We start from the raw sequence: 15654 nt of genomic DNA, 5'->3' as shown, positions 1-15654 counted from the left end.
CCTCCCGTCCTTAATGTGGCTCTACTTGTGTTGGCATCACCTAGCAAGCTGATAGGTGGGAGACAGCTAGCACCAGGCTTCTTTTCACAAGGTGCACGTACCTCCTTCCACGGCCTAACAGACCTGAGCGAGAGGAAAGACACCTACAAGACCAACGGACAAGTCCTCACAAGAGCTTAGCGGCCTCCGGTGCCCCCTGGTGGTGCACAGGGGAAGTACCCTTTAGTCACCTGCATTGACCAGCCAGAGAAAACCTGTAAGACCGGCCACCTAGTCTGGGCAGTATTCTCCACCTCGGGAAGACGGGTCCTTTGTCAGAGGAACAGCCATGGGGCCGACCAGACAGACTTATACATGGGGGTTCCAAGCAGGGCTGGGGGAGGGTTTCCACCACAGGAGCTCCTCAGAGATGGCCATCGTGGGAGGGGCTTTGGCAGGGAACTGGACAGTGTTGGGGATAGAAGAGAACTGGCTGGAGCCAGAAACAACGTTTAAGGGACCCTGGGACAGTATCACGTGGGGAATGTAATCAGTCCTCCTCACATGGTTTCACCTTCATTTGCTGGGCCAGCCCTCCATCTGGGGCAGATAGAGATGGCACTAGGGACTCCTTGGAAACAGGCCTAGAGAACGACCACATGGTCTTTTTAGCCCCATTTTATTGAGCACTGATCATGGAGGAGAGGGTTTGCAGCAAAAGAAGCCGAGGAGTGGCAAGACTGGAGAAAAATAAGGAGGGGTAAGGTCTAGGAGGCCTGGGCAGAGGTGCTTTGAGGTCTCACACGGTAAAAGCAGCCTTTGCTGGAGATACGCAGGTTCCGTGAAGTAATGAGGACAGGAGTGTGCCTGGGGCAGGCTCAGAGGGGATGTCCGAAATGCAAACAGGCAGTATGCCAACTCCTCCATGACTTTTTGACTATAAAGAGAGCAGGGAACTAGAGTAGTAACTAGAAGGGGATGTGGGACCAAGAGAGGGTTTTTATTGATTGCTTTGTCTTTTGTTTTAGACAGTGATATCACAGCATAGTTACATGGTAAATAGAGGGATCCGCTTGGGAGGGACACTGACGGGGCAGGTCAGAGTGAGGTTTTTGTGAAGGTGAGAAGGGCCAGGAAGAGGATGAGGTTTTTGTGAAGGTGAGAAGGGCCAGGAACAGGAACACGCTGCGGCAGGAAAGGAGGCAGAGGATGTGAGACTCCGCACAGGAGGCGGGGACGGCTGGGAGTGGGGACATTAGAGGATCAGATGTTTGCGGAGAGCCTGGCACGCTGGGAGGGGTCTGATGTTTGCTGAGTGCCATCATGTCGTCTGTTGTGCCGAATGCTGCACATACTCCATCTGGTTAACCCGTTAGAACAGCGTCATCAGGGAAAGTATTATTCCTGGTTCCGGGTAAGGACACTGAGGCTGACAGGAAAGTGACTTGCTCAATCGGTAGAGCCCAGGGTCCAATTCACACCGTTCTGTCTTCCACTCATTTACTCTGCACCTGCACTCTCCTGCAGTGAGCTCCAGGCACTCAGGATGGTGTGAAGAGATCAGTCCTACCATGGAGAAAGCTGAAACCAACCTGATATACAAGTGCCGCCATGGGGCAAGTAGGAGTGGAATAGACACGAATTCTCAGGAAGGCAAGCCACCACCTGCTGACGTGACCCTCACTGCACGGGCCCCCGCACAAGGACGCCGCCTCTGCTGCCCTGCGATTACCCTGCCGTACTCACCCACACCGGCCCTCCTCCTCAGACCGCTCCTCAGACCTTTTCACTGCGGAGTGAAAACAGGCTCCCCACAGGGTCGGGGGCGGCCCAGGCCCCCTTCCCTCTGAATAGTCTTAATACAATAGTTGTGTGTTTGAACTTAAGAACCTTTGGTCAGTGTCGCATTCTTCTCCGTGATACGTCTGGACATAAAAATGAATAAACTCACTTATTAATTAAAACGAGCCCTCCAGATAGATGCACCACTGTGGCCTATGGCTGGCTTCACATATCTGCTGCGCCACCACCTCTCCCCAGGCCGGGCTGAGCAGCACGGCAGGCAACAAACGGGCGTTTACCGGGAGGCAATGGGAGATAAGGGCCTTGCAGGGTGAGTAAGAGTCAGCCAGCAGGCGGAGAGTCTGGACGGAGCAAAGGCAGCTCACTCGGAGAGGTGGACGTGTGCACCGGGGAGAGGTGTGCACGCCACAGCACGTGCTCTGTACAGACCAGCACAGTAAACAGCTGGCACTTCCGCGCTTATTATGCATCCAGCTTTGTTCTAAATGCCTTTCATCCTCACTATAACCCTAGAAATGACTGTAACATTTTTATAAAGTGATTTTAAAGAAAAAATGCAGGCACACAGAGAGGTTAAATCTTACCCAGAGCCATTCAGCATGTCAGTGTCGAGAATAAGCTATGACCCCAGAGTCCAGCTCAGAGACCACTATTACCATGTGGAATAATGCCAGTGAGATGAGCTGGGACCAAACACAGGGGCCTGGGCTTGAGGAGTTTGGACTTTTCCATGGTGATGAGAGCTCGGGAAGGTTTTTGAGCAGGAGAGAGAGGAGATACAATCATTCTGGAGAATCTGTCTGGCCAGGCATGGAAGAAAGACTCAAAGGGAAGGAGGAAGAAACTACAGCCAGGAAGACCGAGTGAGAAGCCCTTCGGTATTCAAGGCATGGGCACTGAGATCCTCGATCAGTGGACAGAACGGAAAGAACAAAGAGCTAGAGAGATGCTGCAAATAAAGTTGGCAAAAGTCGTGTTTGGGAAAGGAAGAATGGGGAGGAGGCATCAAACATGACTCGGGTTTGAGCTTGAGTGGGTGAGAGAATACTGATGCCACGGGCAGGGAAATGGAAACTGGGAGGCTCAATGTTATGCATGTTTAGTTTGAGATGATGACAGGGCACCCAAATGGAAATATCTAGTTAGTGGGCAATGAAAACCTAGAGGTCAGGTCTAGCAGTGCCGTCTGGAGAGAACTGGTTCTAGAGTACCAATGAAGTGTTTCCATTCTGGCTGGGACAGAACTCAAGTTCTCCCAGCACTGTGTAACCTCTAGCATCTCCATTCCATTTCCAAACCCATGGCAGCAACTTCCTGCCAGGCCTCACAGAGTCTCACCCTATACACATCCAGCCCCGTCTTTAGCTAAGGACCCACATCTGCCCTCTACTCAGCTGCCACCTCTCTGACCCCTGCCCTGAAATTTCTAGCTGCTTTAGCAACCCTCAACTCTGCGCTCTGTCCGATCAGCTCAGCAGAACTGTTGTGCTTTTCACCTCTGTGCTGTGGTCAGCAAACTGTCCTCAGGCAAAGGCTCAGGGGCCAGGATTAATGTGGGGCTCACTTCGAGTGTTTTCCTTCTCTCAGGACTCACATCCTGTTTAACGTTCAGAGCCTAATAATAGTTGCCCTATTTACATTTGCAAGTTTTATAGTTGTTTATAATGGGAAGGCTCTGACATGGTCAAAAGCAGAGTCATATGTTTAAAAATAAAATTTATACTCTGTCCATTGACAAAGCTTAAAAGCAATAAAACCTTAGTAGCAACAAGTATACCTAGAACCTAGATCTCAGTTTCTAAATATCTTTCCCCCCATAAAGAAACTAGAGATCTTTGGACAAATAGCTGATTCCATATTCAGGATGGGAAAATCCTATGTGCATCTGGAACATCATGTTGTGCAACAAAGTGCTCAAAACGATATGAGAGAAGGACTTGGGGGCAACTTGAAGGAGCTCTAATTGGCCAAATATAAGAAAATTTGAGCATCTAAAACAATAATTATGGTAATAGCTTAGAATACACTGAATTAAAAAGAGTACTTTAATCTATAGTGACACTAAAAAGAGATCAAGAGAATATTCTTCTTTACTAAAGAATAATACTGTATTATATTAAAAGCATACTAAATGTAGAAAGAATGATATAGTTTTTGAAACACAATGAGATAAATAATTTAGGCAAAGATCATAACTTGAGGCTGAAACTAACAGTTGACAGATTGTTGAAGACAGGATATTCACAGGGTCTCAATCTATCATCCAACAGAGTACTTATGACTACAAAGGGAACAGGGTTCCTTGAAATGGAGAGATCTAGCATACACCATCTTAACCAAGAATGAAAATCCGGCATCAACAATAATGGGATAAAGCAATAGTAGATGACTAAAGTAATACAACAGAAAGAACATGTCACATGTATTTTTATAAAAGGTTTAACCTAAATCTAATTGTGAGGGAATATTTAAATAAGTCAAAACAATCAAATATAAGGGGAGATAGATTTCACAATACAACAAGCTTGGATTCTTCAAAAAAGGCGGGACTATTCTACACTGAAGAAGAACTAAGAGACATGATAACCAAATTCAGCCTGTGATCCCTGATTGGGTCCTGAATCAACATTTTTAAAGAAGCTGTAATGGAAATTTTAGGGATATTTGGAGAAATGTAATTATGGTCTGTAGTCTAGATAATAATATTGAATCACTGTGAAATTTCTTGGTTGCTAAGGAAAATAGTTTGGCAATTCCTCAGAAAGTTAAACATAGACTTACCATATGATCCAACAGTTCCACTTTTAGGTACAAACCCAAAAGAACTGAAAGCAGACACTCAAAAAAATGCTTCTATACCCAGGTTCACAGAGGCATTATGCACAATAGCAAAAAGGTGGAAACAAGTGTTTATCAACAGATTAATGGCTAAACAAAATGTCACATACACCTACAATACAATATTATTCAGCTTAAAAAAGAGTGCAATTCTGCCCTAGCTGGTGTGGCTCAGTAGATAGAGCATCAGCCTATGGATGGAAGGTCCCAGGTTCGATTCCGGTCAAGGGCATGTACCTTGGTTGCGGGCACATCCCCAGTAGGGGGTGTGCAAGAGGCAGCTGATTGATGATTCTTTCTCATTGATATTTCTAATTCTCCCTCTCTCTTCCACTCTGTAAAAAAATCAATAAAATATATTTTAAAAAAAGGAATGCAATTCTGATACATGCTACATGTATGAACATAGATGAACCTTGAAGACATTGTGCTAAGTGAAATAAGCAAAATATTGCATGATTCTGCTTATATTAAGTCCTTAGAATAGACAAATTCATACAAAAAGTAGAATAGAAATTACCAGGGGGTGGGTCATTTAATTGATACAGAATTTCTATTTATGATGATGAAAAAGTTCTGGAGTTGCACAACACTGTTAATGTACTTAATGCCACAATTATACGCTTAAAATTGCTAAAATAGTAAATTTTATGTTATGTGTATTTTACCACAAATTTTAAGAAATGATATTGTGGTTATGTAAGTTAATGTTCTTTTTTTTAAAAAAAATATTTTTATTGATTTTCCACAGAGAGGAAGGGAGAAGGATAGAGAGCTAGAAACGTCGATGAGAGAGGAACATCGACCAGCCGTCTCCTGCACATCCCCCACAGGGGATGTGCCCGCAACCGATGTACATGCCCTTGACCGGAACTGAACCTGGGACCTTTCAATCCATAGACCAACACTTTATCCACTAAGCCAAACCGGTTTTGGCGATGTTCTTTTTAATATATATATACTTTTATTTATTTCAGAGAAGAAAGGAGAGGGAGAGAGATAGAAACATCAATGATGAGAAAAGGGGGGAGAGGAAGAGGTCAATGGGGGGAAAAGGGGGCATATGTAATACTTTCAACAATAAAGACTTAAAAAAATAAAATAAATATGGTGCAATCATAAAAGAAATTATGAAGGGAAAATCATTGATTGGCTGCCTCCTATATGGCCTCTACTGGTGATTGAACTCACAACCTGGGCATGTGCCCTAACTGGGAATTGAACTATGACCTCCTCAACCACTGAGCTACACTGTTAAGGTTCTTTCTGTCTTTCTTTTTTTTAAAAAATAAATCTTTATTGCTCAGATTATTACACTGTTTCTCCTCCCCCTACCCCCATAGCTCCCTTCCACCAGGTTCCTGCCACACCCCCTGCCCTTACCTCGCGCCCCCTTCCCCCACCTTCCCCCCCTGCCCCGCTCGCCATTGTCCTCATCCATAGGTTATACGATTTTAATCCAGTCTCTTTCTGCACCCCCACACCCCTTTCCCCCTGATAATTATCAATCCACTCCCTTTCTTTGCCCTTGATTTTATTATATTCACCAGTTTATTCTGGTCTTCAGATTTTTTTTTTTTTTTTTTTGCCAATGCAAAAACTAAACCACATACATGTTATTTTCAAAACTTGAATGTCATTAAGGTTCTTATTATTAGGAAATATGGGCCACAATATTTAGGGGTGTGTCTTTAAAAAATATTTTTATTAATTTTTAGAGAGAAAAACATCAATATGAAAGCCTCCCGCACATTCCCTACTGGGGATCAAGCCTGAAACCTGGGCAAGTGCCCCGAATGGGAATTGAACCTGCAACCTTTTGCTGCATGGACAATACCCAACCAACTGAGCCACACCAGCCAGGGCTACATCCTATTTTCTTTTCTTGCTAATCCTCACCGGAGGATTTTTTTTTTTTTTTTTTCCAGAAAAAGAGGAAAGAGGGAGGAAGGGAAAGAGAGAGGGAGAGAAACTTTGATGTGAGAGAGACACATCGATTGGTTACCTTCTGCACATACCACACCAGGGCTGGGGATCGAACCTGCAACCCTTTGGTGTGTGGGTCAACATTCTAGCCACGGAGCCACACCAGTCAGGGCATACATCTTATTTTCAATGGGTCCAGGAAAAAAGAGAGAGAGAGGAATGTGGCAAAAAGCTAACAACCAGTGAATCTAGATGTAGGGTATGTATGTGTTCACTATACTATTCTTTCAACTTTCTGTAGCTCTGAAATTTTTCAAAATAATTTTAAAATTTTCAACACTTTCTTTTAATGATTAATTGCAAGAGGGGACCTCCCAGATAGAGAGAACAGCATGAACAAAGATGAAGGCGGAAAAGCGTTTTCAAGGAATAGTCAGCAGTTGGCTTTGATTTGAGTGAAAGGTGTGGACTGGGACATTCTGGGAGATAAAGCCAGAAAGGTTAGCTGGTGCCAGATTAGCAAAGGCCCTGAGCTGAAGAACAGTTTCTACTGCTCTTCCCAGGCAACAGGAGCACTACTGAAGGCAATCAACACGAGAGTAACACGTGAAATGATACAATACTCCCAAAGGCAATCTAGTCATGACGCTCTGGAGGGTCTGAGGATGTAAGCAGCTAGGAGGTATTCCACTGGCCTAGCCATGGGAGCAGGGGCTTGGGCTAGGAGAAGTGGGAATAAAAGGCAACTGTGTGTTTTTTGTTGTTGTTGATCCTCATGTGAGTTTATTTTTCCATTGATTTTTAGAGTGGAAGGGAGAGGGAGAGACAGGGAGAGAGAAACATTGATATGAGAGAGACACGTTGAATAGTTGCCTCCTGCACGCACCCCAACTGGGGCCGGAGCCTGCCACCAAAGTATGTGCCCTTGACCGGAATAGAACCTGGGTCCCTTCCCTTCAGTCCACAGGCTGATGTTCAATCCACGAAGGTAGGACAAGGCAACGGTTTTGCGAAGGATCCTCAGAAGTTGGTAAGTGATTAAATGAGAGTTATCACCCTGAGGTTTACACCTGGGTGTGGAAGAACAGAGGAACGGGAAAGTCGGCAGGAGGGGATAGTTTGCAGCTCAAGACACAGAACGAGGAACTGAAAGCAAAAGAAATGTGTTTAGTTTCATCCAAGGTCCAACTTTAAACAGAATTCTCTTTGTGAGGACAGCTTCTCCATCAGACCAGCCCCACCTTGGCCCCACAACCCACCCCAAGGACTAGCAGGCTCTTACAGGGACCTCCACTGCCTCCTTGGTGCTGTCTCTTCAGCCTGGTTCCTCACCACTTAGCCCACATGTAGCTCTACCTGCCAGAGCTCCTCTCTTATCTGAGAAGAATCAGCGGTATCTGCCCAGGAACACCAGTCCTGCAGCATGCCGGCCAAGGCGGGCACCCTGAGGAGCTCAGCCACAGGTAGGCCGGGGGCGGAGGCAGAGGGGGAGCAAATAAAAGAGCAGGGCTGAGCGGGAGGGGGAGGCCTCAGCAGGACGGTGGGTGGGGCAGCAGGGACTGCCTGCAGCGATCTGCAGCAGGGAGAGCATCTGGCCTGGTTCTCCCGGCCTCACCCACCACATGGGCTGGCCGGCAGTCCTGGGGTGGGGATCTCTGCTTCGCAGGGCAGGCATCCACTGACCCAGAATCTTCCATCTGTTGCCTCAAACTGTTTATTCTATTCTCATGGCACTGAGCCTCCCTCTTCCAGATCCCCATTTCTGTGTAAAAAGAAGAGCTCGAGGTTGGCAGGAGCGCGGACAGTCTGCTGAGGCAGAGTTCAGCTAGCACGGGACCATTTGGGACACTGAGATAATCAGATTGTGGACGGGGCTGGAGGAGGTGGTGAGAGTGAAAGCTGTGGAGAAGGTCTCTGAGGCCTTCATCAGATGGGAGTCAGTCCACCAGACCGAGAGATAAGCTGCATGGCAGTGTGTGCCACCCGAGGAGACTGGCAGCCGCTGTCCTGGGCACACCCACCCAGCTCCAAGCCTTCTCGGGTCACAGGAAGACCATGCACATGACTTATGATCAGCTCTGTCTCCTCACACCAACTTCCGGGGGCATCCCCCTTCACTTAGCCTGCTGCCCGCCCCGGCAATTACACCTCGCCGAGCGAGGCCAGCATGTGGGGCCTTGCTTTGGTTTGGGCTTGTTCGGCACGCCCGTCTCTGCCACACCCACCTCCCCACCTGGACCTCTGCGGCTCACTGAGCTGCTGCCGGGGGTGGCACAGGGGTGTGTGTGGTGGGGCGGGGACGGGGTGGCATTCCCTATCCAGGCCAGGGAATCCCATGAGCAAATTTTGTCAACTTGCTTCCCTACTCAGTGGGAGAATAGCTTTTGTATTCTTGGTCCTCTAGCCCAGATACAGAATCCCCTGCAGGGTCCAGCTACCCAGGGAGGCCAGCTGGGAGCGGACAGACCTGGCGGAGTCAGGGGAGGGGCACCAGCTCTCTGATGGGGCCTGCTGCCACAGAACACGGCAGTGTCCAGCAAGAGCGTGAGGGTGAGTGACTCTGGCCAAACATGTCTTCCATGTCAGAGAGAAGCTGGGCTGGGCTGGGGAACTGAGGGAAACAGCAGGAAATGCAGGCTGAAAGGGGAAGGAAGGAGAGTCCTGGTCTAACTCCAGGTTAGCCGAGGACTGTGGCCGCTCCAGCAGGCGGATACACCCCTCAGGGACGGCGGAGGCAACGGAGAGCTCACTGGTTTCAATGCCTCCGTTTGGCTCTCTGACTTAGAACCTAAGAACTCAGACTCCTCCGATGGAAAGGGGAAAGGGGTCATATCATACAAGCTCTCCAGCTGCTGTAAACTGTGAGGGATCACCAGGCCCCCGAAGGCTGACGCAGGCCTCCGTGGCAGGCCCCGAGCCGCTGTAACCTCCTCGCGAGAGGCAGGTCCAGAGTTAAGGCTTCACACGGCACTTAGCAACCCAGGACTCTCGACATACTTGGCAGGCACTTACTTGCAGCCAGTGGAGTGGGAGCAAACTGGAGAGAAAGAGCCGGGCTCCGGGGGGAGAGCACGGACTGCCAGGAAGGCGGCGTAACGGCTCACCTGGGGTTGCGTCGCCAGGAAAAGGAGCTTCTGTGGCTCCTGGAAGTCCCGCGCCTTCCCGCATCTAGGAAGAAAGTTGGCAGTCAGCTGTGCCCCGTCCCTTCCTTGGCTGCACTCACTCAACCTCCTATTTACATTCCTCATTCTGAAAATGCTGCATCATCTGTGAGCCTAAAGAGGAAAGGAGACGTCTAAGGAAGGCTTTTCCTGTCCTCAGGACATTCTCACCTGGCCAGTTTGGTTCAGGGGACACAGCATTGGCCTGTGGACCGAAAAATCCCAGGTTCAGTTCTGGTCAAGGGCACATGCTCGGGTTGTGGGTTCAATCCCCAATGGGGGGGGGGGGGAGTGTGCAGGAGGCAGCAGATCTGTGATTCTCATCATTGATGTTTCTATCTCTCTTTCTCTCTTCCTTCATCTCTGAAGTCAATAGTAGTAATAATAATAACAACAATAACAATAAAGACATTCTTTTTTTCCATCTTCTCTGCTTTGCCCTCCTCCAGCGACATCTCCACCCCAGGTCCTAAAGTATTTCTCCCCTCGCTGAGGTCATTGGACAGTGTCTCTGAGTGGCGGTCTGTTTCAGGACTAGCTCCTGGCTAGCTCCTAGGTTCACCCCAGGGAGGACTAAAGGGCGGAACCCAGAGGCCAGCCTGAAGATGGTGCTGCCAAAGCCAACTTCATTCCTTTGCAATAGCTGCAGGTCTCAGCAATCTGTTGGCATGGCGAACAGTTTCCCACTCCAGGTAGGTCAGGGAGGGGGTGGGAGGGGGGATGTCTCTGGGGGGGAGTGAGCCACAGAAAAAGGAGAGCCAGGAAAAGAGGCAAATGCCATAAGAGCCAGAGGAAGAGCCTTCGTGGTCCTAAGACTGCTTCTCGACCCCGCGCTGCGGCTTCCTCCCCTTGTGAAGTGCAGCTCAGAACCCTCCTACCCGTTCACAAGACCCTGTCACTCTGTTCGGTACAGTTGGCTGTACTGTACTACCTATGCCAACAGTATGGCCCTTCCCATGCTCCTCTGCCTGTTCACATTCTTCCCTAAGAGGAGTGACTGTAAGAGGGCCTGCGAGCCTAACAGAAGGGCCTCTTGGTAGCAGAGACTACATCTTGGTCCCTCTTGGCAGGAAAGTCGTGACCCCGTTTCTTCACTAATATGCACTGTGTGCTCTCCATGTACGGAGCTGCCTTCTAGAAGCTCACCATGTAATTAGGGCCACGGGCATTTCTCCTCCAGGTCTGGGGGCCATAGAGAGGGTGCCCAGAGTATCTTTTCCCTGCTTTTGGCATATTCCCCTTCCACAAAATGTGGAAGGGCCCAGCTCGAATGCTGGTTCTTCCTTGATTATACAGCCGCTGAGCAGGGGTCCTTCCTGCCTCTCCATGTTCACAGCACAGGTACTTCTCTCTCTCATGACGCATCGTGAGAGGCACGTGTACTAGATGTGTTTGTATGCATAGCTGGTCTTCTCTACTAGACTTTACATGGTCTTATACATCTTTGTATTCCTCAGAATACCCCACACAGCACCAGGCACCTGAGAAGAGCTCAAAAAATAGTTCCACTTCCTTCCACATAAGGATGCCGGTTGGGTGAATGAAGGCTTGTCTATGGAGCTATGGGGAGTTCCCAGATTTTAAATTTTTTTTATCACTAACAAAACTCTTTGGTAGGATTTTACCGATTATCACAAAGCTTGAACTCCATGCAGATAGCACAGGATTCTTACGTGCTTCTTTGCAACTGTGTGTATCCGGCCTTACGTAATTTTGTTATACGAGGGTTATCGTTCAGCACCCAGCTGTTTCTGCGTCGTGCTATGGAGGTGCTGACATCCAGGGCCTTGGCTCCGCACCTCCCAGGTGCTGTGGGTCAAGTTAAAACCCAGAGCGCCCTCAAGGGAGGAGATTCCCCCGCCAGGAGCCTCCACCCACCTCGGGTGAGAAGACCAGGCTTCTCCATCAGAATCAGCCTATAATCCTGACCTGCTTGGCTCAGTGGATAGAGCGTCGGCTTACGGACTCAAGGGTCCCAGGTTCGATTCCGGTCAAGGGCATGTACCTTGGTTGCGGGTACATCACCAGTGGGGGGTGTGCAGGAGGCAGCTGATCAATGTTTCTAACTCTCTATCCCTCTCCCTTCCTCTCTGTAAAAATCAATAAAATCTATTAAAAGAGAGAGAGAGAGAGAGAGACTTGGCCTATAAAACCCTCCTGCCTAGAAAGATGGATTTGCCCCACATGAAAAGAAATGGCTCAGAAAAATTAGGAAAAGGTCTCCCGGTGCCTAAGGAACGGCTTGGGGGAGGAGGGGGTAAAGGAACTTTTAGAAAGTATCAGAAATGATGGCTGGGTCTTGGGATGGCACTTACTCTGTACAGCCCGCGGGCTGACCTTACGCATGAAATGTCTCACTTAATTTTAAAAAACCCGAGGAAGTACCATTGTTACTCCCAGTTTTGCAAAGGAGGAAGGTGAGGCTCAGGAGACAATAACTAACTGTTGCCCAAAGTCAGAATGCCCAGCTTTTCCTGCCGAGACCCTGAGCTGAGGCCCTCGCTCACACCATCCAGTTCCCATTCCTTCTTCCTGAGCGTGGCCTGCAGTGAGGGCCCACGGGCCCACGTCTGGTCCTGTGTCTGCTGGAAGCGACCCCGGGGGTCCCTCTGCTTCCACCTCCTCACTTTATTTATTATTATTATTTTTTAAAAGATATATTTTATTGATTTTTTACAGAGAGGAAGAGAGAGGGATAGATGAGATCGATCAGCTGCCTCTTGCACACCCCCCACTGGGGATGTGCCCACAATCAAGGTACATGCCCTTGACCGGAATCGAACCTGGGACCCTTCAGTTCGCAGGCCGACGCTCTATCCACTGAGCCACACCGGTTTCGGTGCCCCCTCCTCACTTCAGAGAGGAGGACACTGGGCCTCAGTGCTGGAGGGACTTGGCCCCCGGGCCCCACAGGGCCGGTCCGCTGTGCCCGGCGTTGAAACGTGCGCGGACTTCCAGGCCAGGCTCATCCCACACGAGGGGGTCTGAGGGCGGAGGGAGCCCCGGTCCCGGGCCCGGGCCCTCAGAGGCAGAGCCCGGTCCGCCCCGGGCGCCAGGCGCGGCCCTGCTCCCCGCAGTTCCTCCCCCGGCGGCGCCCACCGCCCGCGCCCCGACTCCGCCGGCGGCGCGCAGGCCGCGGCCCGGGGGGGCAGGACGCTGACACGGAGCCGGGCTTCCCCTCGCCGGACCCCTTCGCCTCAGGACGCGGGGGTCCCCGAGCGCGCGGACGGAGCACCCCAAGGAGAACTAGGGAGCGCCAGCCCGGGAAGCCAGCCCCCTCCGTTCCCCTCGACCGGCCGCAGACCTGGTCTACCGCCGGGCACCTGAGGGGGAGCGACGGCGTCGCGCTCCACACAGTCCAGCTGCCGGGCCTTTGAGGGGCCAGGTTCCCATGGAAACCAGCGGAGGCTCTCGGCGCCTGCGCCGACGCGCTAGGCACTCTGGGAAACGTAGTTCCAGGCCTGGCGCACCGGGTGGCCGAGAGGAACTAACGCGAGATGGCGCCCGAGCGTAGCGGGCTGTTCCGAGTCTCCGGGTTTGCGGCCCCGGCGCCGCCGCGGGCGGAGGAGAGGCCGCGGAGGCCTGAAAGGCGGTTTCTCTCGGCAGCCGCGGCTCCGAGGCGTCTGGGATGGCGGGTGCGGAGACCGGGCGCGTTCAGCTTTGCCTTTGGGAAACCTGCCCTGACGAGGGGCCGCCCTGGCTCCGGCCTGTCCTCGCCTGGGCTGCGCCGAGCCCGGCCCGACGGAGGGCCAAGGTTCTAGGTGGGAGCTGGCCCCGGAGGAAGCGGCTGTCCGAGGGGCGTCAGCTCACAGGTGTTCGAGCCTGGGCTGGGCGACAGCGGCTGCTCCTGAGGCCCCTGTGTCCGGGGGAGCAGAGGCCGCCCTGATCCTCCCCCGGAGCTCCCAGCCCTCCTGCCCCGCCTCGGCCGCAGCTGCGAGCTCAGTGCGGGGACCCGCCCTCCGGACTGAGACCTAGAAACCCGGGGTCTGACTCAGTGGCTCAGGTCAGCTCTCCGGCCTCCGTTTCCTGCCCGGTAAAGCAGCGGTCACGCTAAAGCTGCCCTTTCTGCCCTGGGAGTGTTGCAAGGCTCCCGTGAGACGGCGTTGAGGTGCAGGCTGAACCGTCCGTGCGCTGTGCATTGGTGCAACTTCTCCGGAGGAAATGAGGCAACGCCTTTCAACACTGAAAATGCACGCAGCCGTTGCTTCGGCAATTTTAGAAATTGTGAATAGCATGGATAAGGGTACTACTTACTTGGAATGGAAAAAAAAAAACCACATCAACTTAAATGTTCATCACTTAAGTTCACTTATGTAAATGATGGGTTCCATCCAATAGAATGTGTGGTTATCCTATGTAATACAGTAAAAGGCTAGTATGCAAACTGACCAAATAGCAGAGAGTGGCTGCGATGCTCAGTGAACGCAGGAGCTGCCCCCTGGTGGTCAGGGTGCTCCCATAGGGGGAGCACCACTCAGCCAGAAGCTGGGCTCATGGCTGGTGTGGTGGTGGGGGCGGAGCCTCTCCTGCCTCGGTGGCAGCACTAAGGATGTCCAACTGACAGCTCAGGCCCACTCCCAGCGCCAAAGTGTGAGTCAGACATCCCCTGAGGGCTCCCAGTCTGTGAGAGGGTGCAGGCGGGGCTGAGGGGACTCCCCCCCCCGCCCTCCCCCCCCCCCCCGCTGAGTGCACGAATTTCATGCACCAGGCCTCTAGTTTTAAATAAGACAGAGCAGCAGCTCCTTTTGCTCAAATAAATGCTTTTTATTCTTTAAAAATAAATAAAAATAAGGCAGAGCTTATTATACTGGTGTGCAACTCTTTGTGATATGCAAAACTTTTCAAAGTGAGAATAGTATGTTAACATACTACAATTCATATTTTTAAAAAGAATACACACATATATTTGATGACATAAGCACGAATGTCTTTGGAATGTCTCAAGAAGCTGGTAACAGTGGTTGCCTGTGAAAGATTGAAGGATAGGATCTGAGGGACACTTTTGTCTTTTTTTAAAAAAATATTTTTTGCCCCTTTAACAATTCGTGAGTTTGTATATAGCGTTCTTAATCATTTGTCTGCATTTTTTATGCGGTTTCCAGTTTTTGTTCTTTTGTGTGCTGAACTCTTACTGCTTTTTAAAATATATAGATTTTATTGATTTTTTTACAGAGAGGGATAGAGAGTTAGAAACATCGATGAGAGAGAGTCATCGATCAGCTGCCTCTTGTACACCCCCCACTGGGGATGTGCCCGCAACCAAGGTACATGCCCTCGACCGGAATCGAACCCGGGACCTTTCAGTCCGCAGGCCAACGCTCTATCCACTGAGCCAAACCAGTTTCGGCTGAACTCTTTAGTCTGCAGACAGGTGCTCTACCCACTGAGCCAAACCAGTCAGGGCTTCGGCTGAACTCTTACTTCTCAAGAGTCCTCCATAGACTCTAGTGGGCCCACAGCTCTGAGCTCACAGCTGGACCTTCCCCACACTGTCCCTCCCACCTGCCCCAGGGGAGTGTGGGTGAGCCTCCTGGGTAGCTATAGGGAGACACGCAGTCCCTAGTGTTTGCTCAGCAGGGTGGACCAGCTAAGTGGATCGAGAATCGGATGGAACTTCTCTGTACCACCTTATGACCTTTGGCCCGACAGCCAGACAGGAACAGACGATTCCTCTAACCAGGGGTCTTCAAACTCCGGCCCGCGGGCCACATGCAGCCCCCAGGGGAGTCTGATCCTGCCCGCCAGGTTTTTTGGGCAGTGAGCTCAGCCAAGGTGTTACAGTAGGGATTAGTAGTTCATATAGTCCGGCCCTCCAGCTCTCTGAGGGACCGTGATCTGGCCCCCACTTTAAAAAGTTTGAGGACCCCTGCTCTAGACGCTGAATTCTGTCCGGGCATAATGACGTGTATGTTAAAATATCCCAGTGGGAGGGGTGCTCAGGGGTTTC

Source organism: Pipistrellus hanaki (assembly GCF_964339955.1).
Source record: "Pipistrellus hanaki genome assembly, chromosome: 9".
NCBI classification, from domain to species: Eukaryota; Metazoa; Chordata; class Mammalia; order Chiroptera; family Vespertilionidae; genus Pipistrellus; species Pipistrellus hanaki.
The sequence above is the reverse complement of the archived record's forward strand: the minus strand, read 5'-3'. Positions refer to the sequence as shown.